Genomic DNA, 11,342 nt, shown 5'->3' on the forward strand with positions numbered 1-11,342 from the left:
TTGAGTCGAACTATAAATTTGGGTAATACTTCTCATCGAAGGTTTCAGCGATCCCCTATACTTGTGGGTATCAAGATATTTTCGGGTGCCGTTGCGGGGAATCTAGCTTTATTGGTAAGACAACTTGTTATCATTTACTTGCTGCACTTATTTGTTGCTCACGATGGGAAAGAATAAGGAACCTGCTAAGAAGGATCTTAGGCCCTCCACTACAAGGAAAGGTATGGATTTGCCTTCTAGACCACATTTTTCACCTCAAGCTGCTACTACTCCTGCTACTAAAAATAAAGCTATTGTTCAAACTAGTTCACCATTATCTATTATGTAAACTAGTAATAAAAAAAGATTTGTTGGATGTTGACAAGGATAAAGAGGGTGCGCCTAATTTATGTAAGTCTATGTCTGATGAACATATGGAATCTGAATTTGAAGATGATGAACTTTATAATGAAAATGATAAATATCTAAGTCCTAAAATATCAAATGATAAAGAAGATGGTATCTTTACTGAAGTTTATGAATACTGAGCTAGATGATCTGGATAAATTTGAAGCTAGTTTGAGTTCTTGCTTAGAAGATTTATTTCCTGATGCTAGAAAAACTGAAGCGATATACATTAAAGGTAAAGACTATGAATTTAATGTTGAGCCTGAGAAAATAGAGAGAACTGAAGCTATTAAGTTTAATGGTAGAGAGGATGAACTTCCTTGGAAACATTTAATAAATCTCTCTGAGCTAGCAAATGTGTTTGGTACTACTAAGATTCAAAAGTGCTATTATTTCTTGAAATTGTTTCCTTTCTCTTTGGGAGGAGAAGCAAAAGCTTGGTATAATTCTTTAGCACCTACGTCTATTATTAGTAAGGAAGCACGCATCTATTTTTTGTAATAAATATTTCCCTGCTAGTAAAATACATGTTATGGTTGAAGAAATTATTCACTTCGCTCAAGGTAAAGAAGAAGGCATTCCTCAAGCTTGGGGAAGATTTAGTGCCCTCGAGAGGAAGTGTCCAGCCCTCGGTTTAAAGGATAACCAATTACTTGATATATTTTATAATGGGCTAACTGAAGGATCTAGATCTTATCTAGACAGCATTGCATGTAATTTTTTCAGGGACATGACTGTGGAAGAAGCTAAGAAATTATTGGATACCATCAGGCAAAACTACGATGATTGGCATATTGAAGAAGATATTACGTAAGGTATGCATAAATTATCTAATGAAGACATGAAAGAAGCTTCAAAGTCTCTCAAAGAGAATGACATTAAAACTTCTGATTTGAAGAAACTCTTTGAAGAGGGTCATAAATTTTCTATCGATGAACCATGTTTTCCTATTCAAGTGCATGCTATAAATTCTGGTAAAGGTAATAAAGAGGTATCATCTCCTACTAAAGTTTCTTTTGTTAGTGATTCTACTTATGATAGAGGAAGTTTGACTATGGTATTAGAAGAGATATAATGGAAAATTCTCGCAATATAGAAATTATTCATAAAAATCTGAGCTCTTGTGTAGATTCTCTTAAAATGACTGTCAGACATTATCATATGATGCATAATCAAGTGGAGCAAATGATTTCTCTTCAACATAGATTATATGAGAAGCTTCTTGATGAAAAAAGACGGGTTTGTGGAGTTAATACAAGAAGAGGTTCAAGTACTCAGGATCCCGATTATCCTGAAGGACATCCAAAGAGAAAAGAACAATAAACTCGCAAGAAGAAATCTTTTGCAGGAGAATCCCCCAATGAAAATAAAGAGAGAGGACTGTGAAGATCAAGATAATGATATCTATTTTGATGCTGAAACTGAAGATGAGAATAATGAAGAAGATGTGGAAATGTCTCAACCACATGAAGAACCACCTGAAGATGTTGCTGATAAAGAACTCGAGCCTACAATAAATGAAGATCCTCAATCCTCCAAGGATAAAAGTAAGAAGAATAAGGCTCCACCTCAACCAAAAGGTAAAGAAAGGAATCCATGGGTTCATAGAACTATACCATATCCCCAAGAGGCAACTAAAACTCTAGATGATGAAAGATTTGAGAAGTTTATTGAATTGATAGAGTTCATATTTGCAAATTCCTCTTGTTAATGCTATTAAAATTTCTCTATATTCAAAATATATGAAAGACAGTGTTAACAATAAGAGGAAAATACCCAATGAAGCTATTACTGCTATGCTTGCTGGTTATTCTTTTAAGGGAAAGTTACCAGAAAAGTGTAGGGATCCAGGTATTCCTACTATTCCTTGCACTATTAAGAATACCTATGTGAAGTATGCTTTATGTGATTTAGGAGAAGGGGTATGTGTCATGTCATTCTTTCTTTATAAGAAGCTTAATTTGAACTAGATAGACACGCGAGCTTCGCCTCGCCGCCTGCATGGCGTTGTCACGAAAAAAATATCTATTTAGTATTTACCTAAAAATATCTATTGTATAATAATACATCACAAAGGTAAATTCGTCAGAAAAAATCAACATGTACAAAAGATGCCATTAGACATAATAATAAGACTATCACATGAAGTTATTATAGTTCCCACAAAGTACACCATGCACAACCACACATGTGGAGATAACAATATGGGGCACATCAGCATATGATGTCTTGTAAGCAAACAACCGTAATAATATGGATTTTCTTTCTTTTTAATTTGTTATCTGCCAAAGCAAGACATAACACAAGAATCAACTGAATATTGCAATGATCTGCCACGTTTGAATGTCAACATGTTAAAAAAATCTTAGATAATCCCCTTCTGTTGATTACATTGGATGCAATAGCCTCTGCCTGAGACCTACGTTATCTGAATATGTCAGCTATGATGATATGACAATGACCACAAATAACTTCCAGGTAGCAAGATAAGTTATTCTACCTTTTAGGTTTCTCCATCCCAAGCATCAATGCAATGCCTGTTAATATTGCATCACTTCATGACCAGATTTTTCAGAAACTCGCTTAAAGGTCTGCAGAAATGAAACAGGTATAATACATGAGTGCATGTGATCAGAGAAAGCACGTACAATATCAGATAGTCACAAGAAATACACAAGTGGGTGGTGGCATACATGATCCCGTAACCAACAAAACACTTAATGTACACATCCCCGTTTTACGTCCAGTAGAAGCAGACTCCTGTTGCAGGCCACTGACAAAGGTAAATCAAGTGAACTATACCATACCCAAGATGTGGCTTTGATACGCTCCAAATTTTCTTATCCAAATAATAGAACACCAATCTTAAATAAATTTAGAACATCACATTAAGATCATTAGGAAGTACAAAAACTGACTTCTTTCTCAGAGCAGACAAAGTTATTTGTTTGAGATAAAGAATAGCAACACTGTGATTTCTATGGCAGAATTGTTGAATTCACATGTAAGGATATGTTCACCGGGAAGAAACGGTAAGCTTAATTTTGAACCATAAATGACATACCATCCTAGCACACTATATCTGAACAAAACCTAAATTCAACTTTTGTTTTTGCTACAATCCTTTGGAACATAGGCATTGTGCTTTCCATTCCTTTAGAAAGGGTCAATCTTAGTTGTACAAAGGCATGACTTCATCTTAATTGCATGATTCACACATGTGTGTAATTTATTTAAATATTAGATGGCTAAACCTGAATATCCATACCAAGTGCAAAACTGAAACGACATATGTCAGGAAGCAACAAAGTCAGGATCAATCTACTGGCTAAGAAAAATAAGATTGTTAAACAGTAAATACAAATAGACTAACAAAATTGGTTAATTTCCAATAAAAATAATTCTAGTAACAATTTTGAGCTCAACAAACTACAAATGAGATGACACACCTTTTTGTTGGCTCAAGAGAAAAAAACGTATAAGGTAACCTTCAAGCGCTGTTAGGACGTCGTTGTTATCAATTTTAGCATTTGACCACATGGTCATGCATCTCATCTCATGAGATCATCTAGCAAACCTGTAGACCTAGCCTGAATTAATAGATATTGTTTTTTTATTACCTCAGAGGGCATAAATAAATGCAGTGCAGTTATGTCAATTAGGAGAACTGAACTGCATCAAAGGCTCAAAACTGAACCATGTTCGAAGAAATCCGCAATCATATGACAAAATCAAGCATGCACCTACGTACAGAAACAGAAGACAAAATCATGCCTCATCCATACTGCCTAATTAGGTATCATTGTATTGCTCCCAAAAATATCTCCCTCACAACTGATAACATCACAATGTTTCTAGATTAGTGCCTCAAAGAAATTATGACAAAACAAATATTCCCTCCATCCCATGTTACTTGTCTCAGATTTAGTATATGGGTCGGAGGAAGTACTAAACTTGGTCTTAACCTCTTGGTATTTCTGTAATTGCAGCTAGGTATATTCAGCAACCATATTCAGATTTTCTTTGCTAGCTCTATGCCTCAAGAATATATAATTATTAAATATGAAATTCGTGCAACACTCTAACAAATTGTGCAACATTACCCAAAAGTTTGTTCCTAACCTCAAGGCAACATATTTCTGTATCTAGGAAACACGATTTTTCAGAGAATAGACTATAGAAGCAGTACATACATATTTAATTATCTCTCTGGAATCGTTTCCCAATTGTAACTTGCTGCTGCTGGAGTAAATGTCAGATAGCGACACACTGCACATTAATATATGTAAGAACTGCGGAATCATTGTAACTATCTTCTCTAAACAACTCATGCAAATTTCTGGGAGTAAAGAAGATGACCAAGCTATAAAGGAACCAGAAAATCTGAGAAATGAGGGAGATATCAACCATAGAGATGTTTTCTAAGACTCGCTCACCGTGGAGCATTAGGAAGACATGGCGACTAATCTCTCAGCCCTCCACCAATGGAAGATGAAGAGTAACACAATGCAAGGAAATACCCGACCAGGCGCTAGAGTCGGGGCAAAGAGAGCAAAAAGGAGAGGCCGCAACGCGTAGATGCAAAACCCAGTAATCACTAACCGGTCTAGTATGGAGTAACAAAAACTACAGATGTCACATATGTGGATATTCTATGTATCATAGATATCAAAGCATAATCAGATATTCCAATACTTATGCTAGATTGCTAGAATTGTTTTCATTTTGAAAGTTAAAGGTACAACCTTCAAACCTATACTATTATTGTCTTGCTAAGAAAACCAACACCATATATTAGATTGAGACATTGATTTTGCATACATGCCATTATTACAGTGGGCTCCCAAACAGAGTGTGTAAGCTTCCTTGCAGAAAATTAAATAATACCAGCACTCCAGAAATTTTAACATAAATATATAACCTGAAAATGACCCAATAATTCACAAATCTAGTGGAGGGGTGGGTTACCAGCGGCAATAGGTGGCGTTGTTGCAGAACAGAGGTGGCTGATGTGGTCCGCTGACAGTCAGTGTTGCCCACTATGATTCGGATCTGTGGGAGGTCCATGACGGTATGTGAGGATATGGCGGAGCCGTCAGACACAGAGGACTCCCTTCAAGAAGACCAAAATCATTGCATACAAACTAACATTATGTTTCACAAACAATATTTAGACTGCATTTCTATAAGTTTGAGAGAACAAATATGGCTTCTTCTCACCTAATATGAACACATGAGTGCTTCTAGATTGGCTAAGAATGAATTAGAATCTCAACTTCCTAACATTCTAATTCATTCTTAGTCTGTGCTCGTTTTTATTCTTAGGAAATTGATATTCTCAAATTTTCTAACATTCTAATTCATTCTTAGTCTGTACTCGTTTTCATTCTTAGAGATTCTAATTCATTCTTAGTATGTACTCGTTTAGTCATGCTCATGCATTACACATGGTGGTGTCATAATAGGCTAAAATATTATAAACACAAATCCTCTTTTACAGTTCTCTAACTAAGATGTACCGAGAGCAATTACAACAGTGCAAATAAAAGCCAGTAATATTAGGAAAATGATTGACATTAATATCCATCCTAGTTATTTGCCCGTCTTGCTTCCATCAAACGAAAGAAAAATGAAACTGATCCCAGTTAAAATCCAATGTAACATGGAAGTTCAACACTGTATACTTCGAAACTGAATACCACTCAAAATCCAATGGAACATGCATGATCAACACTGAATATTTTGCCACCAAGCAATGGCTTGCACGTATTGCTCAAACAGAGAATCAGAGGCAAGATTCACCATCCATAATACTACAAAAAAAAAATGAACACATACTATTACACCCGTCGCGCCAAGACACCACACGATTGCTATCCGCGATGATGTCTGGCCCCCATAGCCGCAGCAATCAGTTGCCTCCATTGGTCGTCGCTCGCTCATGCGCCTGCGCGTCGCCATGGTCGCTGCGCGTCGCCATGGTCGCTGCCGAGCAGGCCTGCCTGTGCGCTAGAAGCGCCCTGTCCCCTTCACGCGGTAGATCCGCGACGCCGCCACTCCCTACTGCCTCTGCGTGCCTCCACCACCTCTCCCTCGGAATCGCGTCGGTGAGCTCGTGCTTGGCCGACGGCGCAAGCCCGCTCGCCCAAGGTCGGCCCTCTCCATGGCAGATTCGTTTTGTGGATGATGGGGGAGGTCGGGGGTGCGGAATGGGGCGGTAGAACCAAAGCGGAGAAGATGCAGTGGGAAATTCCCCAATCGGTCAAACCTTTTTTTTTTGAGATGCAATCGGTCAAACCTACAGAACGCAAAAGCTAGCAATTCCACCGCAGTACAATGAGGCCAGGGGCCCAGCTCTGGCTCGCCACAAGTGAAACCGGCCAAATCCGGAACGGACGCCACCAAAAAAAAAACCTAAGCTGGCCCACCGTGCATGCAAGCACCGGCAAAACGCTGGAAAGACAGCGATCGCGACAGGATTACTTGTTGTAGTAATAAGTTAGTTCCCACTAAACTTTCACTTCAAATGGTTGATAAATCCACTACTATTCCTATTAGTATATGTGAAGATGTTTCTAATATGATTGCTAATGTGCAAATTTCTATGGATTTTGTGATATTAGAAATGCTTGAAGATGATAATTTATCTATTATTATTGGTAGACTTTTTCTAAATACTGCAGGGATTGTTATAAATTGCACTGAAGCAAGGTTACCTTTCATGTAAAAGGAAAAGAGCACACTATACATTTTCCAAAGAAGAATTTTATTGAGCTACCGAAGAAAAGTGTCAATGTTATTGAGCCAAAGTTTTTACAAATTGGAAGATTTGAAATACCAATTCCTCCTCCAAAACCAAAGTACCAAATATTAATGGTTGGAACAATTCCAATCCATTATGAGGTACCATAAAATTTCCTTTATTGTTTCTATTGAATCATTGTTTCTATCCTTATCATAGTAATAATGAGACTTGATCAATGATACGTTGCAAACGTATCTATAATTTTTGATGATCCATGCTTGTTTTACACCAATTTCTATATGTTTTGTTTACACTTCGTTGCACTTTTATGCATTTTCCGGAACTAACCTATTGACAAGATGCCACAGTGACAGTTCCCTGTTTTTTGTTGTTTTGTATTTCAAAAAAGGTGTACACGAAATATTCTCAGAATTGGACGAAACAAAAGCCGAAGTTCCTATTTTATTTTAATGAAGACAGAGTCCAGAGGAGAGACGAAAAGGTGCCAGGAGGCAGCCACACCTGGCCGAGGCGCGGCCCAGCCCCTGGCCGCGCCTAGGGGTGGTGTGGGCCCCTCGGGCACCCACCGACCTCGCCCTTCCGCCTATTTATTCATCTGATCGAAAAAACCTAAATACCCGAGCCTCCATCCACGAAAAGTTTTGTCGCGGCCGTCATCGCTGACCCTAGCTCGGGAGGGTTCTGAAGCTCTTCCCGGCACCCTGCCGGAGAGGGAGATCATCATCGGAGGCCTCTACATCGCTATGCCCGCCTCCGAAGTGATGCGTGAGTAGTTCATCTATGGACTACGGGTCCATAGCAGTAGCTAGATGGTTGTCTTCTCCAATTTATGCTTCATGTTTAGATCTTGTGAGCTGCCTATCATGATCAAGATCATTTTTATGTAATGATGCATGCTCTGTTTGCTGGGATCCAATGAATATTGAATACTATGGTTGATATTGATTATATACTTGTCATATGTTATTTGTGATCTTGCATGCTCTCCGTTGCTAGTAGATGCTCTGGCCAAGTATGTGCTTGTGACTCCAAGAGGGAGTAGTTATGTTCGATAGTGGGTTCATGCCTCTAGTAATCTGGGAGAGTGACAATAACTTCTAAGGTTGTAGATGTGTTATTGCTATTAGGGAGAAAACAACAATGCTTTGTCTAAAGATAATTCTATTGTTTACTTTACACACTTTGCTTAATGCGATAATCTGTTGCTTGCAACTTAATACTGAAAGGGGTGCGGACGCTAACCGGAAGGTGGATTATTAGTCATAGACGCAGTTGGATTACGGTCTATGTATTATGTTGTAATGTCCAAATGAATCTCATAGTAATCATCTTGTCATGTATGGGCTTTATTCTGTCAATTGCCCAGCTATAATTTGTTCACCCAGCATGTTATTTATCTTTATGGAGAGACATCTCTAGTGAATTGTGGACCCCGGTCCTTTATTTTACACTGATAAAATCATCTACTGCAAACGCATGTTCTGTTTACTTACTGCAATCATTGTTCTCTTTATTTCACCGCAAACAAACATCTCTTTCCACACTATATGGCTAGTCCTTTGCTATCAGCAAAATCGGTGAGATTGACAACCTCACTATAAGTTGGGCAAAGTATTTTGGTTGTGTTGTGTGCAGGTTTCACGTTGTTGCTGACGCCGGTAGTGCGCCCTGCCAAAAGTCAGCTAGCAACACCTTCAGAAATGATTTCTTTCTCGTACTGGTCGATTAAACCTTGGTTTCTTGCTAAGGGAAAACTTGCTAGTGTGCTCATCATACCTTCCTCTTGGGGTTCCCCAACGGTGTGCTCTGCACTCATCAAAGCTATTTTCTGGCGCCGTTGTCAGGGAGAAAGAGGATTTCTGCAAGGGGAGTCTCTCATCTCCAATCTCTTTACTTTGTTATTGTTTTGCTTAGTTTATTTTTAGTTTTTCTTGTTTGCTTCTATATATCAAAAACACAAAAAATAGTTTCTTTTATAGTTGTTATTTTGTTGCTTTATTTTTAGCTCATTATGTTGATCCCTAAGTACGTTCTGAAAGACCTGTCAATAGGTAGTGGTTCTATAATTGGGAGAGATAACATTGAAGAATTATTTAATCATGTTAGTAAGTGTAAAGATATTGATGATAGATCCTTAGTAGAACTTGCTCCTAATTATGAAACTGGTGCAACTTATTTGGTTCAAATGTTAGAGGCTAGGTTTGTTAGCCTTAACCCCATAATACATCAAATATTTCTTACACTTCATGAAGTTGAGGATGATGACAATGTAGGGTTCGTTGCATGGAAAACAAAAAAAATCTACCACAAAGACGAATAAATCCAAGATCCAATCTATGGAAAATCCAAGATTCAATCTATGAGATCGGAGCAACTAGAAAGAAGAGAGACTAACCCTCGAAGATACAAAGCCTTAACGAGATCAGATCTCGTGGTTGATGTACACGATTCCGGACCATTCCGGACCTTCTAGTGATGTCCTGGATCCCATCCGAGACTCCGAAAAAATATTCGGTCTCCAACTCATATTCCATATCTACTATACGACATCAAACCTTAAGTGTGTCACCCTACGGTTCGTGAACTATGCGGACATGATCGAGACTTCTCTCCGATCAATAACCAGTAGCGGGACCTGGAGATCCATAATGGCTCCCACATATTCAACGATAACTTAGTGATCGAATGAACCAATAACATACGATACCGATTCCCTTTGTCACGCGATACTTTACTTATCCGAGGTTTATCATTGGTATCTCTATACCTAGTTCAACCTCGTTACCGGCAATTACTCTTTACTCGTACCGTGGTATGTCATCCCTTGTGACCTTATCACATGCTTGCAAGCTAATTAGATGACATTCCACCGAGAGGGCCCAGAGCATATCAATCTGTCATCAGGATGGACAGATCCCACTCTTGATACATATACCTCAACTCACACTTTCCGAATACTTAATCCCATCTTTATAGCCACCCATTTACAAAGTGGCGTTTGATGTAATCAAAGTACCCATCCGGTGTAAGTGATTTACATGATCTCATGGTCGAAGGATTAGGTTACTCTGTATCGAAAGCTTATAGCAAGGCGAACTTAATGACTTGATCTTATGCTACGCTTATTATGGGTGTGTGTCCATTATATCATTCTCCTAATGACATAACCTTGTTATTAACAACATCCAATGTTCATGATCAGGAAACCATGATCATCTATTAATCAACAAGCTAGTTTAACAAGAGGCTTACTAGGGACTCTTTTATGTTTACATAACACACAAGTATTAATGTTTTCGGTTAATACAATTTTAGCATGGGGTGCAAACATTTATCATAAACACAAATATATAATAATAACCCCTTTATTATTTCCTCTTGGGAATATCTCCAACAGTCTCCCACTTGCACTAGAGTCAATAATCTAGATTACATGGTAATGTACCTAACACCCATGGCGTTCTGGTGTAGGTCATGTTTTGCTCTAGGGAGAGCTTTAGTCAAAGGATCCGCCACATTCAGATTTGTGTGTACTTTGCAAATCTTTATGTCACCATCTTCGACATACTCGCGAATCACATGAAAACATAGCTTGATATGTGATGTCTACGGGTGCTTCTATTCTTGTAGACAGTGTTGGGCCTCCAAGAGCAGAGGTTTGTAGAACAGCAGCAAGTTTCCCTTAAGTGGATCACCCAAGGTTTATCGAACCCAGGGAGGAAGAGGTCAAAGATATCCCTCTCATGCAACCCCGCAACCACAAAGCAAGAAGTCTCTTGTGTCCCCAACACACCTAATAGGTGCACTAGTTCGGCGAAGAGATAGTGAAATACAAGTGGTATGAATGAATATGAGCAGTAGTAACGGCGCCTGAAAAAGTGCTTGTCTGGCGTGCGGTTGATGGTAGTAATATTGCAGGAAGTAAAGATGCGATAAAACGAGTAAACAAGCGGCGATAGCGATATTTAGGAACAAGGCCTAGGGATCATACTTTCACTAGTGGACACTCTCAACATTGATCACATAACAGAATAAATAGATAGATGCTAGACTCTACACCCTCTTGTTGGATGATGAACACCACTAACTGTGTAGGATTACACGAACCCTCAATGCCGGAGTTAACAAGCTCCACAATATTCAATGTTCATATTTAAATAACCTTAGAGTGCATAACAGATCAACATAA

General features: G+C 38.5%; 1 long non-coding RNA gene across 1 annotated transcript; it reads right to left on the minus strand.

The window, feature by feature from the left end:
* Nucleotides 1-2,605: 2,605 nt before the first annotated feature.
* LOC124682744 lies at nt 2,606-6,632 on the minus strand. The gene is made up of 3 exons (XR_006996404.1): nt 3,081-6,632; nt 2,888-2,978; nt 2,606-2,806 (listed from the first exon to the last, which is right to left on the minus strand). It is a non-coding gene; the product is annotated as an uncharacterized LOC124682744 (long non-coding RNA).
* Between the last annotated feature and the right edge of the window lie 4,710 nt (nt 6,633-11,342).

Source organism: Lolium rigidum, chromosome 1 (assembly GCF_022539505.1).
Source record: "Lolium rigidum isolate FL_2022 chromosome 1, APGP_CSIRO_Lrig_0.1, whole genome shotgun sequence".
Taxonomy (NCBI): Eukaryota; Viridiplantae; Streptophyta; class Magnoliopsida; order Poales; family Poaceae; genus Lolium; species Lolium rigidum.